This window comes from Bidens hawaiensis, unplaced genomic scaffold (genome assembly GCF_021521415.1).
Source record: "Bidens hawaiensis isolate Kalapana, Puna unplaced genomic scaffold, B.hawaiensis_p1.1 tig00040114_1, whole genome shotgun sequence".
Taxonomy (NCBI): domain Eukaryota; kingdom Viridiplantae; phylum Streptophyta; class Magnoliopsida; order Asterales; family Asteraceae; genus Bidens; species Bidens hawaiensis.
Window position 1 is genome coordinate 48,054 of NW_027505650.1, and position 18,707 is coordinate 66,760.

Here is an 18,707-nt window from a genome sequence, read left to right on the forward strand (position 1 = left end):
CTTGCCACGTGGTGGAAGCGGTGCCACGTGGTGACACGTGGCAGACTTTATGCCACGGGGTGACACGTGGCAGAACACGTGTCACCTTGTCATGACTTTATGCCACGTGGTGACACGTGACAGGACACGTGTCACCCTGTCAGATCTCGTCATCGCGATACGCGATGACGTAGGGTCTTTTAGCCGTCGCGTATTACGATCGGATGTGAAGGCAGAAATTTTTAGTTTGGTTCCTTACGTTTGAAACTTGTCATTTTTGACCGTTATTTTCATGATGTTAAAATAACAATATAGGATATATATTCAAGTAGAATCCAAATACATAACCAACTATCCAGATACAACAGCAAACAAATTCAACTACATACATACTATGTAATGGGCCAACCCATTATTAACAACTGAAACAGAAGAAAACAATGCTGCATGCCTGCATCCCTACAAAAAATGATAGAAGCAGAAACGAATTAGATGTACAACTAAGAGAGATGGTGAATCAAAAGAATAATATATATGTACCTGTCTATTTGTATTTCCACTTAAGTAAAAGGAGATGGCATCTCAAACATTTTGAAGTGCAGCCATAACTTTCTGCAATTGGCTGGAAACATCTCTGATATTCATTCGTTGTGGTCCGGAATCCACCGAGCATGATACTCCAATATTCACAAATAAGGCCACGCACTCCTCCGTTTTCGGTGCATTTGGTGTGTTAGTTTGCATTGTAATTGCATCATCTTGATGGTAATTTATAAGGTCACCATCAATAACATCCGTCACGTGGTCCGGCAAGGACATGCTTGCAAACTTATGAAGGCTAAGGCCATTGTTAAACATGTCGTCTGTCGGTCTTTTCCCTGTCATGACCTCCAACAATAATACTCCAAAGCTATAGACGTCCCCACTACATGTCATCTCACTCCCAAGACCATACTCTGCAACGTATAAACACTTTAATATGAGAAAGGTAATAATGAGTGTAAATAAATACATGCATTCTAGGATACATGAGTTTACCTGGAGGTGCATACCCAATGGTTCCTCTAAATCTTATTGAGTTGCTTTGATTTGAGTCCGCTCCAAGAAATTTGGATAAACCAAAGTCTCCAACATGAGCCCCCATGTCTTCATCTAGCAGAATACTGCTAGGCTTTAAATCTCCATGGATGATAGTCGTTTGGCAGTGATTATGAAGATAATCAAGTGCACATGCCACATCGATAAGAATATTTATTCTTTGGATAAAGTCTAGCCGATGTGTACGCGTACTTGAATGCAACCAATCATTTAAACTCCCGTTGGGCATGTACTCACAAACCAAAGCTTTGAAATCATTTCCTTAAAAATCAACACTTGAACATGAAGTTATTATCTTCAACAGATTTCGGTGTCTAAAATTCCGCCATGCTTCACACTCCGCATCAAAGCTTCTGTAAGCTCCTTGAATGTGAAGATGCAAAACTTTGATCGCAAAAAATCCATCATCATTATCAAGGATTCCTTTATAAACAGAGCTAAACCCGCCCCTGCCAATTAAATTGGCTTCGGAGAATCCATTAGTAGCCCTAGCAAGTTGATTGTAAGAAACTTTCAAAAATCTTTCGTTCATGGTCAATGGTTGAGATGGCTTGCTCTTTCTTTTCTTCTTATGCCAAACATACACTAAACATAATATGGTGAAAACTGCGGATGAAATCAAGATGTACATTACGAAGACAGGAAACCTTTTTTTATGTTTCTTTGTCTCCTTGCATTTAGGTAACCCAAGTTCAACCAAGCCACCACAAAGCTTGTTATTCCCTGAAACCGAGAATGCGCTTGCATCGGAAAACACTCCTAAAATTGGCACTTCACCAACTAAATCGTTAACGGATAGGTTCAAATACTTTAACGAAAAACGTTCCAAGAATCGTGGTATTTGACCAGATAAGTTATTGCGAGACAGATCGAGGATGACCACTCCTCTCAAATAACTTAATGATGGTGGTATCATGCCTTGCAATAAGTTGTCGTTTAAAGATAAGAATGAAAGGCTAGTGCAACCACCAAGGCTAGTAGGAATGGTACCTGATAATCTATTGTAAGATAAATCCAGATTACTCAACATCTTGAGTTCTCCAACCTCTGTTGGAAGTGAAGCAGACAACATGTTTTCGGAAAGATCTAATGCTATTGACAAAGATGGAATTTGAAGAATCTGTTTAGGTATTTTTCCACTAAGTTTATTGTAATTAAGGTTCAACAAAGATAGGCGATGACAATTTCCCAGACTAAATGGTATATGCCCTTCCAGTCTGTTGGAATCTAAAACAAGTTCAATCAACAATGATAAGTTCCCGATGGTGTCTGGGATGGGACCTGTAAATTGGTTTCCGAATAGAACCATGACATTTAGCTTTCGAAGCATACCAATGGTTGAAGGGATTTTTCCAGTGAATCGGTTGTTTCCTAGAATTAAGCGGGTCAAGCCAACAAGATTACCATACTTGAAGGGAGGTTTCCGTATAATCGGTTTTCTAATAAATATAAAGAACTGAGTTGATCAGAAAGATTACCGATTGATTTTGGGAGAACTCCATGAAAGTTGCAATAACTTAGAGACAAAATTCTTAATTGGCTGCAGTTGTTTAGAGAATCAATAAACTTCATTTCATCAGCTTCTCCATGTCCATAGAAGCTATTATTGTCGAGTCTTAATGCATATAGATCTCTTAGTTTTGAAAAGTTGATTGTCAACTTTCCACTAAATTTGTTTGTACCCATATCAACAAGTTGTAATTTCGAACAGTTAGATATAGAGGGTGGAAGGCGTCCAGCCAGATTGTTATCCTTCAACACAAGGACAGTAAGATGAGGAAGCATTGCACCTATGTCTTGATGAAGACTACCGGTATGTTGGTTACCAGGTGAGGATAAAAAATTTAAGAGTGAGAGATTATAGATGAAATGAGGGATGGATCCTTGTAAGCTACACTCACCGGAGACAAATTCTCTCAAGTTTTTCCAATTCCCTAAGGCTTGTGGAATGCTCCCACCCAACGGATTTTCATAAATACTAAATTTTTCCATAAATGTAAGATTCCCCAGGAAAGATGGAATTCCACCTGTTAAGTTATTATCGCACAGTGAAAGTTGAACTAGTTTTGAGAGGAAACCAATTTCTTTCGGTATGCTTACAACTAGCATGTTTTTACAAAGACCAAGCCTTACAAGGTTAGAACAACCAGACAGGTTAGTTGGAATGGATCCAATGAATTTGTTAGACCCAATATCAAGGAGACGCAGCCTGGACAAACGCCCGAGTTCATGAGGGATGCTTCCTTCAAAGCTATTGTTATAGAGCCGAAATTCACGAAGGAAGCTGAGGTTCCCTACATAAGGAGACAATGAGCCTTTCAGGCCTTGCTTTTGCCGGTGATAGCCTGTGTCAAAAAATTAAATAATGTCTGAATTTCTTCAAATCTTGTGAAATTCATTTTGTATTGATGTTAGAAAGTAGTTTGTTTGCACCAAAGTACAAGCCAAAGAACTAGTTGATATAATTAACTGAACACATATAACAAACAATGGTATGGTTCCACCAAAGTAGAAACCAAAGGACCGGATCAACTGGAAGACGAAGAAGCACACTGATAATCCAATGCGAATTCACACTCCAAGCACTTAAAGATCATCTCGTACTGCATAAGTGTGTCACACCTAAAACACTTGCCATCACTCTCAAGCCCTTGAACAAATGCCAAACGGTTTGAATGATCTTTGATCTTAATCATTCCTCCAAATTTGACATTCAAAAACTTATAGGCACATGCTTTATCAGATGCATAAGTAGCCTGCTCACATTGGAGTATTAAGGGCGCACAAGCAGCGTGCATAGACTGGTCACATGTGGTGCAATGATAGAACCACTTCCAAGGGTTTAATTCATCCTCACATATTTCACAAAAGTATTCATCAATAAACTTCTCCGCTGGATAGAATCTTAGTTTCAAAGGATGTTTATCACACTTGTGCTTAATCTCTCTATACAATAACAAAGCACACTCTGCATGAATGTAAAAATTACAAGAGGTACAATGAAACCCCCACCCAATCTTCATCGAATAGTGGCAGGCTTCGCAATACCTATATGAGAGCTTACGTGAACCTTTTACTTTTGATAGAAGATGATGCGGATGAGCGTCATGTATAATTTTTTCTGGTATGAATGCACAATTGATATCAACATAATATTCACACATTGTGCATCCATACGCGAAACCATTGGATGGGAACATGCAAACGGCACATTTGAACACATTGAAGAGTTTACCAGAGACTTTTGGCAAGAGAAAAAGAGTATGCTCAGGATGACCCACGTAGTCTTGTACTTGAGAGGGTAGCTTGGCACACCGATCATGAAGAACAAAACAACATTGTTCATCAAGATAATGACAACACGTGTAAAACGGTACCGTCATGATTGGTTTCACACATCCGTCACATAATAATTGAATTCTTTTCATAGGGTCATGTAGAGAAACCATATTTACACCAACAGAAGCTTGCTTATCGACAAGAATGAGCGTGTGTTGATGACTAGAATGGTTGAGCATTTCACCATCACGTAGGTTACTGACAAACTCCTTTTGTTTAGACATATGATGCTTCAAAAGGTTGTTACCTTCTTTGTCAAATGGACAGTGGAGCAGATTCGGATACTCATCTAAGTCTGGTGGGTGACATACTTGAAATTAGACTAAGATAATCTTTACCAAAAAAAAAGACAACAAAAAAGAAAAGGAGGTTACTCACATTGAGATGGGATAATCGACATAAACGGCTCTCTCTTTGAAGTTGCACAATCAACATGCACGTAATATCGGCATTTATAACATTTGTAAATCCATAAATGAGAATAAAAACTCATATCATAGACTCTACATATGGGAAAGAATTTGACTTTTATATAAAAATAGGGAAATGAATAGGAAAGTGCAAGTGGATGCGAATGAGTGAAAGTCCCGTCAGTATGATTTTGTATTAGTAACTTGACAGGCAGCATAGCACAGTCCCAGTAGATCCGAAAGCCGGGACAAGTGGTACACTGAAAGAAGATCCCTTTATGTTCATTACCACAAGCTTGGCAGTGGGATAGTATGGGCCCGATCATTCTTTCTAGTCGGTGAGGGTGACTAGGGTGGTCTATCTTCTGTTCTGACGCTGTAGCACAGAAGATGTCCATGCTAATCTCGCATTTAGAACAATGATAATTATAGTTATTCTGCCATATACGATTGCAGGCAAAACACTTCCATTCCCGGTTACTACTTTGATAATATTGCGGATCGGAACATTGAGATACCTTGGACAAGGTAAGAATGTGGCCAGAATGTAACGGGTGATTTGACTGGATCCTCGGTAGTTCTGCACAGAATTTGTGCAATGGGTAGTCACAAGACTTGCAGTAGTAGTAACATAGATGAAACGAGCAGATTTCTTCATTACACATGTTGCATCGGTCACCATAATAGTCTTCCTCCACAAAATCATTTGCATCTTCGTGTTCATGCTCATCTTTATCTTCATGCTCATCTTCATCTTCATACTCATCTTCATCTTCATAGTCAACATTTTCAGTTTTGTTATTCGGCTGCTGGAGACGCACAAGGCTGAGTGGATGATTGTGAGTGAAGTGATGAAGCAGGTCCTTTGCAACTACATAGATGGAATATGCATGTCAAGTAAATAAGTCATTAATCCAATTTTATGATTCAGTTTAACCAAATTCAAGCTTTTAACATGTAAAGACTCACAAATTGTGTGTGATCACTCGTAACAAACAAACATGTGTATGGTTTAATATATAGTGCATATGGATGATAGAAAAATATAAATTCAAGCAAAAAAGTTGAAACCCGATAAAATTTGGACGAGTAAAGAGGCATGTATCCGGGTTCTTGAGTGAGAGCCTGATTATAATATTTCAGGTTCGTATGTGTTATTATATATACGGTATCTGTCAGATTATCCAAAACCGATATCATACATGTTTACATGGTTTAGCTAGTTGGTTTTTGAGATGTATTTGAGACCATGCTTCGATAAAGAGTGGTAATTTCAACCACCTAAAATTACAAGTAGATGTTTCTTAACTAATACCAACTCGATGGGTAATAAGTAATCAGATACCTAATGGATATATTAGATACGCTTTTACAATCAGTAGTGAAATAGCAATATTCGTCTCAAACCTGATGTGTACGTAGGCGTGTAATGCTGCTATGTGATCCTTATAAATAATGACTGATAAATGAAAGAGATAGAGACATACCAATTGGAGAGTCCATCAAATTGATTTCCTTCTGGAATATGTTTGGTTACATTAAAGGATTAAACCATTTAATAAGCAATTAATCTTAACCTTCCTTCCAAAGCCACACTTAACATAAATAAATAGAGCTTTATTATATTCTATTCTTGGATTGAATGTAAAGGAAAATAAAGTTAATTGTAGGGTTAGCTTAACTCATTTTTATTACAAAAATACAATAAACATGCATCTCTTTTATGATTATGATTGATTGATGGGCTTTGATGTCCACAACCATTGTTTGAGCATGTTCTTTTCTGAGGTGGCCTCATCTTTCTCTATATGTAGCTAGTCATACCTGGCAGCAAAGGCGGATCGGGTGGGTTTCATAACAGAAGATATTCGGACTAACCCTCAAACTTTTTGTCCATTTTTACTAAAAATAATGAGTCAAATATAATAAGAAAACCTTAACACAAAACAGAAGGATGTTGCAACTTCAGTCGCATGTTTGGCAGGCCAGGTATGGTGTGTTTCATGTTTGGTCTGAGTGGGCCGTTAAAAGGCGAAAATAACTTTGTTTACTTTAGCTGGGAACCAACAATGTTATGTTTTGCATAGTCTTGAGGGTTTATTGAGCCAAATCGCTCGGCACAGTTTGAAAATTCCTAGCCCGACAGTCTTGATATTTTTGAAAAATCTAGCTGTAACACCAAACCGATTGACAAGTTTACGCAGTATAGCTATTTCAATCAAACCATGAACATCCCCTCCCCTCCCCTCTCCTAGAACTGTGCCCCTGAACAAAACTGATATCGACACCGACTATTTAAAGTTTATTAAAACTATAAATAACATCATATTGACTCACAATCAAGATTCAAGTACAGCATAAGATATAACAACTTCACTGTCAATTCAAGACCATCTACATACATGCATAATTATAGACTTCGCGTGTTTCATATTCAATGAGCTTTAACGGGCATCCCATCAAAGCTCATCTTGTAGCTTTGCCTTGCTGGATGCTCTATTTGTGGCCTGTTAAACGCGGTCCACACCGGCTCCCCAACAAACAACCTCATCAACTGCATGCACCCAAATAGCATGTTGTCAATAAATATTTTAGTCGATTCAGGTACACATAGTTTTGCAAGTGATGGTACGTGTCAAAATATTCGAAACTGTCTTGACTTCCTTAAAATCCTGTAAAATTCATATCGGATTTGATGTTACAAAGTAGTTTGTTCAACTTTAAAACTCAAGGTCAAGAGTAACAATTTTTATGCAGAAATGTGATTGTCATTAAGAAATTACATTATCAAAATAATAATATAGTTTTGTAATAATCTAGCATTCTTTACCTTGATATAACTGGAGGTGTCGAGAGTGAATCGATGGTATATTCCTGTTGGCAAAATAATAAGATCACCAGCCTTGCTTCATAGCAGGCCACCGGTAGTCTTTCTTTAAGTCCTAATACATCTTGGTGGAGCGTGGATGAATTGAGTAGCTTAATTTGGTATTTGGAAATTTTAGATGGATGGATCATAGGATCTAGGAATATAATTGGGTACATTATATATCTATATACTTAAAATAAAAAATGAATAATGAATGGTCTAGCCGCTAAACCTTAAAAGACCTCCTCTCCATATTGTTTTTTTTTTTTTTAAGTATGATCATGTGTAAAATCCAACTTAATAATTAGAAACAACATGGATGAAATATACAAAAGTACGCATCACAAAAACATATGGGACAGCTAGTTTTTTTCTAACCGATTCCTCCGACTGTAAATTGTAAACCAAACCAGTTGGTGCCGTTTATAATTCCAAAACCTGACCAACCAAAAAACTATAAAAATGGGGGTAAACCACCGAATGATGGGTTCATGTGGTTTAAGGATTACATATTGATATCAACACCGACTATTTAAAGTTTATTAAAGCTATACATAGTATCATATTAACTCACAATTAAGATTCAAATACAGCATATGATATAACAACTTAATTACCAACTCCAGGGCATTTACATACATAATCATAGATTGCGCGTGCTTAGTATTCAATGAGCTTTGACTCAAAGTACAAACCAAAGATCTGGATCAACTGAAAAACAAATAAGCACACTGATAATCCAATGCAAACTCACACTCCAATCACTTAAAGATCATCACGTACTGCAACTGTCTGCCACACCTTAAACACTTGCCATCACTCTCAAGCCCTTGAACAAATGCCAAGCGGTGTGAATGATCTTTGATCTTAAGCATTCCTCCAAATTTGACATTCAAAAACTTATAGACACATGCTTTATCAGATGCATAAGTATCCTGCTCACATTGAAGTATTAAGGGCGCACAAGCAACATGAATGGACTGGTCACATGTAGTGCAATGATAGAACCATTCCCAAGGGTTAAATTCATCCTCACATATTTCACAAAGGTATTTATCAATATGGTTCTCCGCTGGATAGAATCCTAGGCTTAATGGATGTTTATCAATCTTGTGCCTAATCACTCTAGACAATAACAAAGCACACTTTACGTGAATATAGAAAGCACAAGAGGGACAATGAAATCCCCACTCATATTTCATCGAATACCAACATGCTTTGCAATACCTTTTTGAGAGCTCAGGTGAACATTTTACTTTTGATAGAAGATGATGCGGATGAGCATCATGTATAATTTGTTCGGGTATGAATGCACAATTAATATTGTAAGTCCCGAATCTGGATCACTACAATATGATATCAACCAAACGAGTATTGGTGCGGAATGCCAATGCTCGGTGATTCAAGAACACGAGAAATAACAAGTAAACGAACACGGAATTGCTTCAAAACACACGTATATATATTGAATACGTCGGGTGCTTAAGCACTTACAATACTTGATAATAATGAGAATGAACAACGAACTACTCTCTAGATGGTGGCGGCTCTCTGCTCTCGTGAACAGCCAATTCTGCTCACCCACTCTCTAGATGGTGGCTCTCAAAGTGTTCAACTAGCAACCCTAAACCCTATACATGTATTCTCTATATATAGGGAAGCTAACAATCAGGCCCAAAGTAAAGCTCAAAGCCCTCCGAGATCCCTTAGTGATCTCGGTTTACATACATAGCCCAACACTAAACCCAATAAACATATAACTAAGTACAAACCACCAAATATGGATCCAACAATCTCTCCCTTGGTTTGTAGTTTCGTTCTTGTTTATTTCACTTCAGACTAGCCTAACCGAAATCCATAGGGATGTCGGTATTACACCAATGCAGTTCTTCAACTAGTCTTTGTTTATGTAACTTTAGTCTTGATCATGTCTTGGCCTTTTGATATACGTCAGTTCAACCAAATTATGGCCCAACAATCTTGCCCTTAAACTGACGCTTTCAAGATCTTCAGAATCTTTACTAGAGCATGATCAGCAACTTCAACATCCGCATCCAATACTCTACCATCTCCCCCTCTTTGATAGCATCATCCAATTTGAGTCTCAGATACTTCATATGCTTCCATTGCAAGAAATCAGTCTTGAAAGAACAATCAACTTTGATAGAAAGATCAACCAAAATATTTTTGAAAACAATTAAATAAACAAAATAAGACAGACATATTTTTGTAATTTTTATGTTTTTCTAATTTTTATGATTTTCTTGAAAAGACTTGAAATGAGATCATACCAGCTGAACCAACTATAACACAATAACCGAAATCATATTTCATTAGCTGAAGACAAATTTTAAAACGATTTCTTAACATATTTGTTACGACAAGAGTAATCAAGAAGTAAAAATAAAATAAATGAAATAAAATAAAACCAAAAACAACAAATAAAACAAATTTAATCACCCGGTCTTCTTGTAATTTAGCAAAATTAGGGATCAAATTTCAGTTTTGATAAAAACACTGCATTTTATGAAAAGATCCGAACATGGAATCATATCGTTTAAAAGGCTGTCACAAAGATTCATGTTCAGCGTTATTATGACATAAAGAGACAGGTTGGTAGGAGGTATAACATACTTAGCATGATTTTCATCGCATCAGTGATATGATTAGGGTTCAGTTCGGCATAAAGCTTAGATGGACATCACTCATGGACCTATGGTGCCTCTTATCTCTTCTCAAAGCGTATTTGGCTTTCCCAGATCACCCCAATTTGACTCCAACCCCCTAGTGCTTGATAACAAAATTTTTATAGATTAACAAACAATAATTTAAGCTTTAAGGTTGAACGTTGGACTTCGTGCCAGTAAACTGACAAGCCTTTCATTCGAGACATGACAGGACTTTGTGTGCCCCCATCTCTGTAGTTCTAGTTTGACCCTTTAAGCTTTTGAAATACGAATTTTTTATTTTTGCTTCACAATAATCCTTTTTTTTATATATATTTTTCTTTCTCCTTTTTTTCATCTTTTACTTTTTTTTAGAATAAATAAACATAATAGCATAATATTTTTGGTGATCAAGACACTAACGGGCTCGTGTATAACTGGGTAATTGTTTTTCTGCCTATCATTCGGAGAGATGTATATGGAGACATGCACCTGTCTTCAAAATGACTCTCCACATTAAGTTTAGCAAATTTAGTTTATATCACTTCAACTTTTACGCACCATGGAAAGCTACCATACAATATCAATGACTGTTTTAGAGCCTTTTAAGCTTAATAACTTCACTCGTTAGGCACACAAAAACAATTTATCTATCACTTTCCAAAGGTTGGATCAATTTTCATTTGAAAATGTTTTGAAGCTTCTGAAAAGCTGTTAACTGAATAAATATATCACTTCCCATAAAATTACAGAAGACACACATGTTAAGAACTCAGTCACCCCGGTCACTCTTCAGTTTTTAGGTAAATGGCTATCCCGCATGACCACTAGTGGTTAACAGGACCAAACACATATGAGAATACGTGTCCCTCCAACTTGGAATTACCGACATAATTTTAAGTGAAAGAATTCAAAACACAAAAACACATCACAATCGCCCCAGATGCTTTCAGTCTTTAGATAAATGGCTATCCTGTGAATCTACAAGTAGATCACCGGACCAAACATATACAAGTATATGTTCTTCAAACTTGAGCAGTCAACATAATTTTAAGCGAGAGTGAAGTTTGAAAGAAATTTATTATATTTTTTTATAAGAACGCACGCACACTCTTTTTGAATTTTTTAATTTTCTCCCCCTAAATTTGTGCAAAAATTTTGACATAAAGGAAAACTTTTATGTACAAATTTAACTTCAAAAAGACTCAATCGTCGAAACGTAGTATTTAATAAAAAAATAAAGTGTGATAGTCAGCCAACTGATGTACTATCATTTCTCATGTACGTTCAAGTCATTTTCTCAATTTTAAAATAAAACAAAATAAAAAACTATATTTGAAAAACTATATTTGAAAAACTATACATGAACATATTTTTGTATTTTTATAAAAATTTAAAATCTTAAAATCTTTTTGATTGATCAATCTTTCATACCAAAGTGATACGGTTACCTTTTATCTTCAAGACATCATTTTTCATTTGTGAGAATCTCCCCCTAGGAATAAGCTTGTTTTGAGATTCTGCATCCTTGCGAGTTGAATGTCTGGAACAAACCTTTTAATATGCAATGTATTCCCTGATTTGTTCCTACACACTTAGAGAGCGGATTAAAACGTTCTATCACCCTAAAATCCCGTCCAGGCAACAAATAATCCATTTCATGGTTTAAAGATTTAAAAACAATGGATATTTGTCCTGTCATGTGCCTGGAACAAGCCATTTAATAAACAATGAATTTGTGGTTGTTCCTACACGCATAGCGGGATTAGTTGGACATAGGAACCCAAGTCATAAATGTCTTGGGGTTTCCTTGAGCATCAACATATGTGACCTCTTGCCAACTCATATCATTTCCATCTTTAACAGAATCATTTGTTATGATAGATTCTGGTTGCTGAGTTTTAAGTTTCCAAGTCTATCTTGGTTTTGTGAAATTTGATGGCACAGACTTTGGAGTGGAGCAATTCGAATTCAAATTCGAATTCTTAGAACTCTCAACACTCTTTGATTTCTGAAAATTTATTTTTCTTTTAACAGTTTCTAAATCATTTGAGTGCGAACCTGTCATATTAGCTTTGAATCCTTGAGTATTTGTGACCCGTTGTACAGATACTCGTGGTTTTCTAAAATAAGCATTTTGTTTAACCACTGGATTCGGTTGAGACCTATTACCTTTCACCTGAGGAGCTTGTCTATCAACAGCACGGTAGTGACACTCCTTTGCCAAATGCCCGTCGTTCCAGCAGACGAAACACGCTTTCATCCTTCTTCTAATATCAACGTAAGCACTAGCCTCATGTTGGAATTTCTTCTTATGAAAGGTTTTTCCATTCTTCTTGCCCCTTGGCACAGCCTTCTGATTTTGCTTGTAGTATGGAACATATAGATGATGAACACAATTTCTGGCTATATGTCCTGGTGTGCCACAGTGGTAACATGTTTGCCTCTTGATATAAGTAGCACCCGATGATTTATCAACACATGGAGATCCGCAGGATCTATGAGGACGAGGCTGTCCTTGTTGTGCTGATTTCTTACGTGCCTTCCCTTTGTTGCCACAACTCTGTGTATTATTATTAGTACAATTTTGAGTTGTGGTGTCATCTGAGTTTGATGACACGTTAGAATGAGATTCATTTTCACTAGCCTGAACCCCTTTACTATCAGAAGCAACATCAGTGACTATATCTGCACATGAAGTATAAGCATCAAAATTGTTCACACATTTAAAAACAGGCTTGATTTCCTCTAGGGATCCTGATCTAACAGTTTCAGATTGAACCTGTTTACCATACTTCATGTCTTTTATCTTTTCCTCCTGTTCTTTGGTGACAGGGGTAGGGACATAATTGTGGTTGTAAGGTGGGGGAACTTGACTGTATCCTATTCCCTCACCTTCATTTTCCTTCCACCACAATTGGTTTTCAATCATTTAGTTAACTACTTTACTGGAACCATCGAATTTTTTAAATCAAGTTCAGTCTTTTCAAACTTGCTAGTTAGATTCAAGATTTCTAACTTGGAGGCTTCCAGTTTAGCAGTCAACTCAGCGATTTATTGTTTAGCATCATTATGGTGACAGCTTTTTATGCTAAAATCAGACTTAAGTTTCTTAATGTCCTTGTTAAGAGATTCAATTTTGTCTAAAAATCCCTTTTCATTTTTCTTAAGTTTGAAACTCTCTGATTTTATTCTTTCCATATCTCTACTTAGACTGTCATTATGAAGTTTATACATTTCTATTTTCTCACCACAATTTAAGGAACATAGTTTAAAAACGAGTTGTGAAGAATCCATTGAGTAATTAATCAGATTAAACTGATTTTCCCGCCAAAATTGCTCAAAAAAATATGATCGCCAAAATTCTCTAGAAGAATGTCCCAGTCAAGAGAAGTGTCTAGGAAAAATTTCATTCAAGACAAATTTTTCCGAATTTCCCGCCAAAATTTCACCGAAAATCACCCGAAAAAAATGTTTTCGCCAAAATTTTCAAGGATAGATTTTTACTAATAAGGAGTATTCTGGAAAATTTTCGTTCAAGAAAATTTTTCCCGCCAAAATACTCTTTTTTTTTACTCCTTGGCCGAGAACTCCTTTGACCGAGAACCTCAAAAGTTGACCGATAACCACAAATTTTGACCGAAATCCACTAAGGTTGACCGAGAACTTTCGAAATTGACCGAAAACTATGATTATTTAATCAGCTTCTTGAGTTTTGGGCGAAATCCCTGATTTTTGGCAGAAAACTCTTGTTTCACCAGCTTATTTGGTAAAAACTAAATCCCTATTTTGGTGGGATTTAAATTGTTTCCAAGGATAACGTAATCTTTGACCAAACCAATAGCAGTCTTCTTCGCCGATCATACACTCGCCGGAAAAATGCAATTTACGCCACCAAACAACAGAATTCTTGAATCCGTTGATATCACAATAACGAGCCTGAAAAGGTCTAAGGCTCTGATACCAATTGTAAGTCCCGAATCTGGATCACTACAATATGATATCAACCAAACGAGTATTGGTGCGGAATACCAATCCTCGGTGATTCAAGAACACGAATAGTAACAAGTAAACTAACACGGAATTGCTTCAAAACACACGTATATATTGAATACGTCGGGTGCTTAAGAACTTACAATACTTGATAATAATGAGAATGAACAACCTCTAGTTCTCTCTCTGCTCACCAACTCTCTCAATGTGAACAACTAGCCACCCTAAACCCTATACATGTATTCTCTATATAAAGGGAAGCTAACAATCAGGCCCAAAGTAAAGCCCAAAGCCCACCGAGATCCCTTAGTGATCTCGGTTTACATACATAGCCCAACACTAAACCCAATAAACATATAACTAAGTACAAACCACCAAATATGGACCCAACAATCTCCCCCTTGGTTTGTAGCTTCGTTCTTGTTTATTTCACTTAAACATAACAACTAAATATCAACATAATATTCACACAATGTCCATCCATACGCGAATCCATTGGATAGTAACTTACAAGTGTAACATCTGAACACACTATAGAGTTAAGAGTATGCTCCGGATGACCCGCGTAATCTTGTACTTGAGAGGGTAGGTTGGCACACCACTCATGAAGAACAAAACAACATTGTTCATCAAGATATTTACAACAAGTGTAAAATGGTACTGTCATGATTGGTTTCACACATCCATCACACAATAGTTGATACCTTTTCATAGGGTCGTGTAGAGAAACCATATTTGTACCGGAAGAAGCTTGCTTATCGAAAAGGATGAACGGGTGTTGATGACTAGAATGATTGAGCATTTCACCATCATGTTGTTTACCAACAAACTCCTTCTGATTAGACATTTTATACTTCAAAAGGTTGTCACCTTCATCGTGAAATGGACAGTGGAGCACATTCGGGTGCTCATCTTCTTTGAAGTTTTTGTAAGCATTACCAAGGTGTGCTGGATGGCATACTTGAAATTAGACATAGATAACCTTTACCAAAACTAACAAGAGAAAAAAGGAAAAGAGGTTACTCACTTGCAGATCGGATAACAGATATAAATGGCTCTATCTTTGAAGTTGCACATTCAACATGCGCGTAATATAGGCATTTATCACATTTGTAAATCCATAAATGAGAGTAAAAACTGAAATTACAGACTCTACACCGGGGAAAGAATTTGGCTTTTTTATCAAAATAGGGAAATGAATAGGAAAGTGCAAGTGGATGCGAATGAGTGAAAGTCCCGTCAGTATGATTTTGTCTTAGTAACTTGGCAGGCAGCATAGCACAGTCCCAGTAGATCCGAAAGCCGGGACAAGTGGTACACTGAAAGAAGATCCCTTTATGTTCATTACCACAAGCTTGACAGTGGGATAGTATGGGCCCGATCATTCTTTCCAGTCCGTGATGGTGACCAGGGTGGTCTATCTTATGTTCTGACGTGGTAGCGCATAAGATGTCCATGTCAATAACGCAGATAGAACAATAATAATTATAAGTATTCTTCCGATAAAGATTGCAGGCAAAACACTTCCATTCATACGTACTACTTGGATAAAAATGTGAATCAGAATGTTGATATTCCTTGGACAAGGTAAGAGTGTGGCTAGAATGTAACGGGTGATTTGAATGGATCATTGGTAGTTCTGCACAGAATTTGTGCAATGAGTAGTCACAAGACTTGCAGTCGTAGTAACATAGATGAAACGAGCAGATTTGTTCGTTACACATGTTGCATTGGACACATTGATGGTCTTCCTCCACAAAATCATTTACATCTTCACCTTCACCTTCACCTTCACCTTCATCGTCGGTATTTTCATTTTTGTGATTCGGCTGCCGTAGATGCACAAGGCTGAGTGGATGATCGTGAGTAAAATGTTGAAGCGGGTCCTTTGCAACTACATCAATGGAATATTTATCTCAAGTAAATAAGTCATTAATCCAATTTTTTAATTAAGTGTAACCAAAGTCGTGTTTTTCAACATGTAAAGACTCGCTAATTGTGTGTATGATCACTCATAATAAACAAACATGTGTATGGTTGTTAATTTGATAATAAGTGGTTATAGTGCAAATGGATGATAGAAAAAAAAAATCTAAATTCCAGCAAAAAGACATGTATCCGGGTTCTCGAGTGAGAGCCTGATTATAATATTTCAGTCCCATTTTAAATGTTATAGGATTCAAAACACACAAATTAAGAAATGTTTATCATTTTATTTTATGATCTGTAAAATGACAATAATGTCCTTTAAGTTATTATGGCTAAATTGGAAATGAAACATCTAGTATATGTAATAGTAAGGGCACAATTAAAAATTAAATTTATATGTATAGAAATGACATTTAAATTGGGACAATCAAAAATGAAAAAATGAACATTTAAAATGGGACGGAGGGAGTATTATATAGTATATGGTATCTGTCAGATTATCCAAACCCAATATCATACATGTTTACATGGTTTAGCTAGTTGGTTTTCGAGATGTATTTGACTATTTGAGGCCATGCTCCTATAAAAAGTGGTAATTTCAACCACATGAAATTACGAGTAAATGTTTCTTAATACCAACTAGACGGGTAATAAATAATAAAAAACCTATCACATGAAACGCGTAACTGGCATTAACACATGCGGAACCTTGCAACGAAACACCTGTAACCCAACGATGGTACACGTGCAACGTGACATCGGACATGTAACCGGTGTCGTTAAATGCGTCACATGCACAACGCTTACGCACGTGCAATCCAATGTTGGTACGTACGTAACGCTGCATGAACGGGTAACTAGAGATGGTACGCAATGTCATATGCGTAACTGGTGGCGTAAACGAAGAAGCAGAGATTAAATATACAGTAATTATAAATAAATCATTTTTTAAACCAACCTGTTTTGACCCGAATCATGTTCCGACCGGACAACGTTCTAACTCAAAATCTCTTTTCACCTGGCCTCGATCGACCTGAACTCGTACCGAACCAACTTGAACCAAATTAACCAGTTTTCGTATTGACCCGTTCCGATCCTAGTCCAATCTTAAACATGACCTGAGCCGGCCACCCAACCCATTGTAGGTCCTAACTCGTAGTCGCACGTAACATGTAAAGTTTTTGAAAATTTAAAAAGTAACAATATCATGAAAATTTAAAATGCTGGTTTTTATGGTACACTTCAAAAAAAAAATATTAATGTGTGTAAAAGTTATGTACATTAAAAAGTCATGAGGGTTGTTGGTTTTAAATATGGGGTATATGTGTAACTAATCTATAAATTAAAAGTGAAATATATATATATATATAGGGGAGGGTTATTTTGAGAACCATGGTGAATTTTAAGAACTCAATTTTGAACCACACATTTAATTAAATGATATGAAATATGTGGCTAAGATTAAATTCAATTAAAAAATGAAGCAGGAGAGAGAATAAGTATTTTTGATAATTACACAAGTTTAAACGTTAGTTACACATGTGTAAAAAGTCGATTCGGTGTGCAAAAAAATACCGTAATTTTTTGTACATCACTTACACTTACGTATTACACATGTGTAAAAAAAAAATTTTTTAAAAAATTGTTACGTTGAGTTCTTTCGAGTTCTTAAAACTCAAAGTGGTTCTCAAAAGAAATCAATCTTTTATATATATATATATATACTAGTTTTTATCCCCCGTATTACGGGGGTTGTTTTATATTATTTGTTCTAATATTTATTTACTTTTTGCATTTATATTTTTGTATTGTATAAAGTTAATAATATACTTATGGCTTGATGATAAATTGTTTGACAAATAAATGAGATGTTATAACTCGATTTAAAAGCTATATGGTTTTGATGAGACCCAAGACCCGTTTATTTCTTTTACTATAAAATTGGTTTTTTAATTATAAAAAATATTTATAAAAATTAATAATATACTTATGGTTTGATGAGACTCAAGACCCGTTTATTTTTTTTACTATCAAATTGGTTTTTTAATTTAAATAATATATATATCTTTTTTAAAATAAATAAGATATTAATTTTTAGTATATCCTATTTTATAGGATTTTTACATCAATAATTTGGTGAAAATAATTTTGAATTTAATGAGATGTTATAACCCGTTTAAGGAATATCTGGGTTTGTTAAGACTCATACCCATGAATTCGGGTCAAATGCATGAGAATCCTTCATTTAAAAATCAAGCAAATCTGGTGACTCCAAAAAAAGGGGGAGCGACCACATCGCGGCACATAGGATTTTTTTGTTTTCGTTTATATATATTATATATATATATATATATATGAGATGGTTCAAGAAAGAAGTGAGTTTATTGCAAGAGTCTTCCTGAATTGGAAGAGCAAGAACAAGTC

General features: G+C 36.1%; 1 pseudogene; it reads right to left on the minus strand.

The window, feature by feature from the left end:
* Positions 1-521: 521 nt before the first annotated feature.
* On the minus strand, positions 522-6,723 carry LOC143614512 (receptor kinase-like protein Xa21; annotated as a pseudogene).
* Between the last annotated feature and the right edge of the window lie 11,984 nt (positions 6,724-18,707).